Source organism: Haemaphysalis longicornis, unplaced genomic scaffold (assembly GCF_048455015.1).
Source record: "Haemaphysalis longicornis isolate Haplotype H1 unplaced genomic scaffold, Haemaphysalis longicornis Haplotype H1 scaffold_2, whole genome shotgun sequence".
Classification (NCBI taxonomy): domain Eukaryota; kingdom Metazoa; phylum Arthropoda; class Arachnida; order Ixodida; family Ixodidae; genus Haemaphysalis; species Haemaphysalis longicornis.
The window spans coordinates 107,103,549-107,112,995 of NW_027526295.1; positions in this window are offsets into that span (position 1 = coordinate 107,103,549).

Sequence of the window (9,447 nt, forward strand, 5' to 3'; positions counted from 1 at the left end):
TAGCTGCTCCTCTACGTTCGCGAAACAAACAAGAAAGGCAAACCATGGCACGGACGGAGCTTAGTTGTTACTCAGGACTGTGTTCAAGTTTGTCGTTCTGTGTCTTCACAGGTGAAGCTACTATTTACCAAATCTTGTCATGCTTGCACAGTTAAAGTAAAGTCCTGATTTATAACGTCTTGGAAGCCATGTAAATACTACACCCACAACCAAGCATTTCTTGTTTGCACAAATGTGAAGCGCATGGCTTCAATGAGAAATAAATATGTTAGTGGTAATATTTAAGAACATGGAGCCATTTAACAAATATGACAATACCTGAGTGTAAGTGCACTCGACCCCACCCAAAATGACAGCCTGTTAAACCCAAAGTTAAGACGGCAGTAGGAGTTTTTAGATTGGGTTCAAGAAGCCAGTTTGAGGAATTTTTATATATATTAACAATGCGGAGTTTAAGCACTAAAACAGCGTATTTGAATGTGGCTTCTAAGTGTACAGACTCAGTTAAGGCTGAAAGTTGGGCTAGTTGGTGTTGACTTAGATGCATATTACCAGCGAAAAAACAGACAGGGACGAAGAAAGAAGCAGACGGGACACTCGCTAGACTTCAACTGAAAAGTTTACACAAGAAACACGTAATATATGAAAATGCCAACAGACAAGGATGATTGACCTTGCAAGTGATAAAAACAAACAAAAGAGATAAAACCGTCCACAATCTTAAATGCGTATGACCCACACAACCAAATTACATCCCGCGCATGCGGCCTTGCAAAAAATTCAGCTCTTTTGCCGTCAGAGCGATGGAAGGCTTACTGATACAGTTAACTGCCTCCTTTTGAATATAGAAAGCCTCAGAAATTTCGCGCTTTGCTTGGTCGCGCCCGCTATCTAAGACACGTGTAGCGCCAAATGCTGGAACACAACCAGGACACCGTTTACAATGGTCGGCCAAGTGGCCCCCCCCAGCAAGCGATGAAACTGCAGCCCGATGCTCCCTCAGACGGTCATTTATACATCGCCCCGTCTGCCCTACATAGCATTTGCCGCAGGGCAAGGGAATGCTGTAAACAACGCCAGTTCTGCAGGGAACAAACCTGGTGGCATGCTTTATTGTGCAGCCTTGCCTCTTATCTTCATTGACAGCTGGGCACATCCGCAACAGCTTCCCAGGGGCAGTAGCCAGTACATTTACACCGCATTTTTTGCCCACTTTTTTCAAGCGGTGTGTGAGCTGATGAACATATGGTACTGCTACCCTCCGCAACCTACGCTTGCTGTCGGCGTCTCCTTTTGGAGAACTAGTACCCGCCTTAACCTTTTTGATGAGGCTTTCAGCCACAGAGGCAACCAGTTCACGGGGGAACCCATAACATGTCAGGCGGGCCACCTGCGCGTCCATACTTTCAGCAACCCTGTGGCGGCATGACTTGTCCAGGGAGCCGCGCAGACAGTTCATCGCTATACCGCGCTTGACCACCTTTGAATGCGCCGAACCGTATTTTAAAATCTGCTTTTTTGATCGAGGTTGGTATGCCCAGCAAATGTGCTTGTCACGCAATTGTATGTTCACATCTAAAAACTGTATACTGCCATTCACTGGCAACTCATGAGTGAACCTTAAGCCCTTTGAGCTATTCATAAAAATTTTTAACACTCGTTCTACCACAAGCTGTCTGTCCCGACTACTGTCCCCTTTTACAAAAATTGCGGATGTGCCCAGCTGTCAATGAAGATAAGAGGCAAGGCTGCACAATAAAGCATGCCACCAGGTTTGTTCCCTGCAGAACTGGCGTTGTTTACAGCATTCCCTTGCCCTGCGGCATATGCTATGTAGGGCAGACGGGGCGATGTAAAAATGACCGTCTGAGGGAGCATCGGGCTGCAGTTTCATCGCTTGCTGGGGGGGGGGGGGGCCACTTGGCCGACCATTGTAAACGGTGTCCTGGTTGTGTTCCAGCATTTGGCGCTACACGTGTCTTAGATAGCGGGCGCGACCAAGCAAAGCGCGAAATTTCTGAGGCTTTCTATATTCAAAAGGAGGCAGTTAACTGTATCAGTAAGCCTTCCATCGCTCTGACGGCAAAAGAGCTGAATTTTTTGCAAGGCCGCATGCGCGGGATGTAATTTGGTTGTGTGGGTCATACGCATTTAAGATTGTGGACGGTTTTATCTCTTTTGTTTGTTTTTATCACTTGCAAGGTCAATCATCCTTGTCTGTTGGCATTTTCATATATTACGTGTTTCTTGTGTAAACTTTTCAGTTGAAGTCTAGCGAGTGTCCCGTCTGCTTCTTTCTTCGTCCCTGTCTGTTTTTTCGCTGGTAATATGCATCTAAGTGTACAGACTCACTGTATGTGTGATCGTGTTCAGAAGGGAGAGCACCATGACCCTTCCGAGACCGGAGAACCAACTACAATTTTATGACATCACAGTGGTTTGTAAGCTGTTGTTGTGTCGTGTGAACCTCTCAAACTGTGCCGTTTTTTTTTTTGCAATCTCGTGCCAAATATGGACTGTTACTTGCACAATGCGCACTTGTACACGGGCTTATTATGCAAACAATGCAGAGAGTATCTCGAAGTGGGCGCCGTGCCGTTATCGATTCCGGGAGGTGGGTGGCAGTAAGAATGCACCCCTTCTGAGCTTACTGTGCTCGCGGCAAAATATGGGTAAATCCGCAACAGGGTAAAAATAACACAAATTAATGCGACACCTTGGTTTTCCAGATTTGATGCTGCGAGCTAGCTAGAAAATGCTTGCCGAGCTCATTTAACTTTTCTTTTTGCATATTCAATACAAGGGCTTTTAAGGTGAACTTGTAATGTATGAAGACGCCTGCAACGGTGTAACTTTACAAGCGGCGAAGCCAAACAAGTGTACGGGCAAAACGTATTATCGCAAAAGGCTTCCAGGAATTCAACAATATCTATTCTGTGAAGCTCCACCGTCTTGGCAGATTTGGCAGTGCATTATCGTGGAGATTGCAGCCAAACACAGCAATCTGATCGAAATGAAGGTCCATTTACCACCCAAAAAGCACCTGAACGTCTTTATGGAAATCCTTGTTCTAAAGTGAGTGCTACTGCCAAATGTTTGCGGTGTGATAAAGACACCAAACTTCCTTGCCGATGGTTTACTTTGACCATGTGATGAGGAGTGTAGATCTAAGAGGTGCGGCGGAGGTTCGTTCTCTTCTGCCGTCGCTTCTGCCCGTACGATGTGTTTTTCTGAATTTTTTTTGAAAAGAGCAGGCATTGCCAACACCGATACATTGAACGAATGTCGCAATGCAAAGGCAGGTGCGGAGTTACATTGCGTTAACGACAAGAAGCTACGCCAGCGAAGTCTGCAAATTTGGATTCCCGGAGACCATCGGCCATAATCGCAGTTTTTTTGTCGTAACGCAGGCCAACTCGTGAACGTGTTCTTCAAAAGTGGCCACCTCGAGACAGCGCCATATTAGCTGCCCTAGTACGTGAATATTACAGGACTACACTCTTTTTGAATATCCATGGGGTTTTATCCGTCGCCGTGTTTAACTTCCCTGGTATTCCGCTAGCCATCCCTCTTCGCGTGTGCTTGGTGTTTTTTACGTTGAACTGCAACTCACCCAGTGCTATGCCAGCATATGTTGACAAACAGTCAATCAATCGATTATTGATTTTCCTTCGGGAGGAGGGGCTAGGCCTAAACGCTGTGGATCCAGCTTGACAGAAGCTCCCGCCCCGCATACATAGGCAACAGTGCCGGTAGTGCGACACTCCATCGTCAAGAAGACATCAACATAACAAAAAAATTCATTACACTCATCAGAATCTGAAGTGCGTAAAACTGTTTTTAGGTTAGTGCATTATTTAACTAACAAGCAGGGTTGCCAGGTCTTCAGGAGGAAAAGTCGCCAGGCAACTCCCGAAAGTACCCAAAAAAATCACCACGTTAAAGTGAATGTTTGTAAAGTAGCAAAACAAGTAGTCATTTTCAGCAAGGCTCTGATAGTAAGTACCTTTCGATTACTTTCGCGGTAAAAATGCAGAAATACCGAGAAATAGAAAACGGCTTCACAAATTTTATTCGTTTGCTGTTATGCAGGAAAGCGTCTGCGATTGATTACCATCTACAAAAAAGCTAAAATATGCACATTTATGTCTACCGTTAAAATAATACGAATGGCTTTGAACGTGCTTTTGCTGCAACCCATGTTTTACCACTTTCGCTGCTTTACATTTCTGTGCCCATTACACATCATCATAAACACTAACTAAAACGTAGCGTGAAATCTCAACCTGCAGTAAACAAAAGAATCATTAAACTTTAAAACGATGGCGCTGCTTGAAGGCTTTGACGCAGTTCATATGACATCACGTGCCGGATATTACAAAGAACAATGAAAATTTCGTTCTGTGCCGGTAAGTAGCGCTGTACGGTGGTGTGCTCTAGTGGCTGATTGTAGACTTTGGTGGATAGCTGTCATATTCCTAAACGTTTGCTCTGTTTTGCTTGTTCAGTTTGTGGCGACGCGTGAAATTTACCGAACTGTCATATAAGATTCATTTTGTGGAAAGCGGGGCATGGGAAATGCCGGGAAATATATAAACTCCCCAATGCTCAAAGGAGCATGAAAGTAGCGCATTCGGCACACCGGAATTTCCGTCGCTACGACTCTCGAAAAGTCGCCGGTCTGGTGACAAATCTCCAGACCTGGCAACCCGGCTCACAAAATATCAAGAGCATGCAGACACACCAACGTATTGAACACTCTTGGCTTCAACAAAAAGGCTACGTGCTTGTCACTGTAACAAAAAAAGGTATTGAGTATCAGAATAAAAAATCCTTCTGAGACACCCACAGAAGGCACAGATGTAAAAAGAACGCGTGAATTCAGATGGGGCTACACAATTGCTTCCAATGCAATCTAATATGATCGTTTGGATGGCAAGCTACATCAAGATGTTCTGAGTTAAGCTTGTTAAGCAGGCCGGCAACTTCAGGTAAACGATTCTGTTTCATTACTGGTTCGGGAAGTAGGTAGAAACGTATTTTATGGGTGCCTGATTGAATTGAAGGGCTCGCTTTTTTTGTCTGATGCTACTGGCAAAAGCCGAGGAACAGCCCACCTTTCGTGACTGGTGGTCTGTAGCATTAATGTTTTTCTCGGCTGACAGCTGTAGCGGTGTCATCGAGTATCGATCGTAAACTGCGATACATATTAACAGGTCCCGCAGGGTGGCTGTACCAAAATTCTCCAGATTGGCAAGTCGAAGAGGTCTAGTCCGCAAATACGACTTGTGATGAAACCCAACGCTTGATTTGTCTAAAAAAATTCATTTGCGCAGGGACGGCGTACAAGGCAATGCAAGACATTTTGCCCTGAACGTTGTCCCGTCCAAAACACCCTTTTTAATTATGATAAATTGTCTTCCACACCAACCGCTGAGTCCGGACAGTAGGCTATTTCGTTGAACATCCTGGAGCATTCTGTTGAGGACACCCTACTGGTACCGGCCGGAAAGATTAGCTATATAAGGAGATTTTGGTCTCAACTACAATGCTTGACCATGACACGCAGCTGGATTAACCAAAAACAGTCGCGTAGTTTTACAAGAATTTGAAATCCGCAACGGCCACCCGTGCCATATTTGTGCACACACGTATAGCCTATAAAAATTCCAGGGCCTTGCAAAACCCGCCATGCGATTAATTGCCCGTGTATATTCTATGCACATAAGTAATCAATGGGGAGCATTGGTAACGCCAGGGGTTTCATACACTAACACCAATGCACAAAACCAACCCATCCAAATAGATGAAGAGGTCTTCCACTGACAGCGTATGTCATTAAAGTAACATTTTCGGCAGATACGCTATTCTTCTCGGAAGAGAAAAAGAAATCTTTTATAGACATTATTAACGCATAAAGACACCGACATCCGCTTTTAGGTTCATGGAGGCATCAAACCGCTTTTATTTATTCTCGCTTTCTCCATACTCGCTGCAACCGCAGTATAGCGCCACAGACTTCTTGCTTTCCTGCTGTAGTCGATGTGTAATATTTTGCTTCGGAGAGATCCAACGACAGTCACTGCACGATTCTAACAAATTCAAGAAATCACCAGCATTTATTAGTCTTTAACATTTTTTTATTCACTCCATTTTCGCAGGGAAGGGAGTTGTATAGAAAAATCAAATAAGGGCATTGCACAAAACACAATTGTCCGCATGCAGTGCGAAGGAGTAAAAACAAAGAAACAATTCTTTTCTAATTTGCACTTTACGTGAGTTTATGTGAATTTGCTTAAAGGAGTACTGGCACCAAATTTTGAAGCCTAAAAATTGAAATAATTGGCTTCAGTAGTTTGTACAGATGCCTCACAGAAATTTTTGCAGCGATCCGAGGCCGGGATCACATCTAAAATCGATTTTGATTGTCCCAGCCGCGAGCTTCCACAAATCGGCAGCATTAGCGAAATCGCTTTCGGAGTGACGAAACATCGGCCTGCGTGTCTGGCCGGTTCAGGGTGACGTCATATAGTTGTTTTCGGAGCCGGAAACGATATCCTGGGCTGCTGTTGTCGGTGGTATTCGTTTGGGCAGGAGACGTACGGGTGTAGGTGTGTGAGCAATGCTTGTAAACTTTGCGCACTTTGCGTGTTCGACGTCTTTGCTCTTCAGTTCGTGGCCGGCTCATGGTGTTCCCTTGCACTGGTGCTGATAACTGCGCGGTGCCGGCAACGCGCGGTGCGCGATGTCGACGCGCACCGCGGCGACGCGGAGGTGCGCGTCGCCGAGATCGACCAAGTTGTGCTAAGGAAAGCTCGCGGAATGCGAAGTACTGCTCGTGGAAGCCTGTCCGAGCAAATCGACGACGACGCCAAGATGCATTATTTTCCACGCGACGACATGCAGCACTAAACGTGGACTGAGTTCGTGCGCGGCGGCGGCCGCAAGAACTGTCGCCCAAGCCAGCGGGCTCGGCGTTGCTCGCGTCAGCTTTGGTGTTGGGAACTTCAGGATTAGTATCGTGGCGAATATTTGATCGCCGGTATCTGTACAACTGCGAATGACCATCCCTTACACAACTTTTCACCACACTATCATCCCCTTTTTCGCATACTGAGCTTTATTTTGGCGATAATTTCCGTTTCAGCGATCGGTGACCAAGACATCTGCCGTTGCCTGTTTTGATTCTAGCGCGCAGGTGGCGCCATCTTTCGGCCGGTCGCCGCACCGCGGTGCCGGCAGTGCTGGGTCGGAGCGCCGAACCTCCGCTTCCGGTCAGCGTAGGCTTACCATCGCGGCAAATATCTGAACGCCGCTTTTATATTTAGCGCTGATAACAACCCCTAGCACACTTTTTCAACACAGTAACATCTACTTCCTTGCATGTTGAACTTCTTTTTCGCGATCAGATTGATTAGAAGAGTGGCGACAAGCTGTTTCTATCACTGTCTGCGCCGGTTCAAGCCGCCGTGATTTTAAAAAACGGACGACGGCGAAGACATCGTCGGCCTAATCGCCTGGCTAAATAAAGTTGTTCTGTCTATCGGGTGGCAGCGACTCATCCGAGTCTGACGATTCAGACGACATGTCGACTGCGCGGGCGAGTGCGGGCCATGTGCAATCGTAGCAGACGATGCGGCGAACGTCCCTGACGTCACGGGTGAGACCGTGACGTAAGGCTCTCCCGCTTGCAGGCTGGCTTTCGAAAGGCCATTTTCCCGCGCGGCGACCAAATTTGAAACTGGTTGCAATAAACGTGCTATAATTAATTCTGTGTAGGCGGCTGACGGCTTCGGTTCGATTTTCGTAATTACTGGGCCAATAGGTATTCTTTACAGCATGAAAACTGAAAGCGAGAAATTTCGTGTCAGTACTCCATTAAAGATTTTGGTAGGATTGCTGGCTCCAGCAGACAAACATGGTAAGTTTCGTATTATTATGGCTCTTTGCCGTTGCTGGAAGGACTTAGGAGCGGCGGCTTTGCGTATTTAATTGTAAGAAAACTGAGACTTAAAGTTATTCGTAATACCTGCAGAGACGAATTTGTTTCGGTTATGTAGTCGTTTGGGCAGTACACCGTGACATAATTGGTTTTAGGTCATGTTTAATGAAACAATAGTAACAACCCGTTTCTCTAACCACAACCTTTCCGCAGATGCACATGTAAAGACAGGAGACTAGAACACCCGAGTGTTTATAATTTCTCGCAAGAAAAACCAGTTATCGCAAGCGAATAAAACCTACGCGTAATGCAAAAGCTGTATAAGCGGCCAAAGGTTATTTTATATAGCTAAAATATTCCAAATCACACACCAGTTATAGCCATTCACTGTAACCATACTCCTCGTGCAGAAGCCAACGTGGGGACAGCAGAATGAAATTCGGAATTTATTTACAACTTTCAGTAAAATAACAAATTAGGGCAAGTAAATGAAACTAGGCGCATTGATAGAGCTGCCGCAGCTGCCAATCCCGGTGCCTCTCTCCAAGATATCTACATCAGATTGAGAGCTACACAGCGTACACAAAAATGCTGGCTCTGCTGCAAAGCATATTATACTTTTTAAACGAACGCCAGGAACGTCCGAGCCACTGATAAGTGTCAGTATGGAGCTTCTCCGTGAAAGAATAACCTGCGCACCCGGTTAACGTTACCGATACCAGTTGAATTATTATGGGAGGCGAAAAAAAGGGCCGAATTCGCTCCTGTTCTCGTCGTCCAGTTTCTGTGGCTGTGCGTTCAAAGCTGTGTGTGACGGCTCGTATCCGCCGAAAAGACTTCGGTTGGTGGTTGTTGGCCTCAAGAACCTGCATGGTGCCACACTGGGACGGTGTCATCCGGTAGCACCTCCAATTCCGTGTACCAGCGCTAAAACAGCCCATCGCTGCTTCTAATCTTGTACAGGGCCGTGTATGTCTGTGCGCGTGTGTGCATTGAACTTCTAAGGATCGGCAACGGGACATTGGCGACGGCACCCTTCTGAAAAATGGTCGAGCGCGCCACGCGGGAACGGCGTCACCGGGCCAGCAATGGGAATTTCGAGAAATGGCGGAGAGGCGAGTGCGTTGGGAAGCCCAAATGACTCACAGTGCAAAGGGCACCTTGATACCGTCTTGTCGACGCCGCTAGCACACCCCCCCCCCCCCCCTGCGATAAGAACTCCTTATGTGACAACCTAAGTGCCTCATTCTTCCCCCGCCGGACACGAGGGGACAGCGGTCATTGACGGCGTGTGGGCGTAAGAGTGGAAGAACGACGAAAAGTATTAAAAGAGGAGGCCGACCGGAGGGCGAGGGCAGTCAGATCCGGAGAGATCGAGGGACAGCGATCCAGGGGCGGACGAGACGAGCCGCGAGATGCGTTAGGGCGAAGACAGTGGGGCTTCGGGCCCCGGAGTCGAGCCATCACTCGGGTTTGACGTCTCACGGGAGAGCAATCTGGGGAGC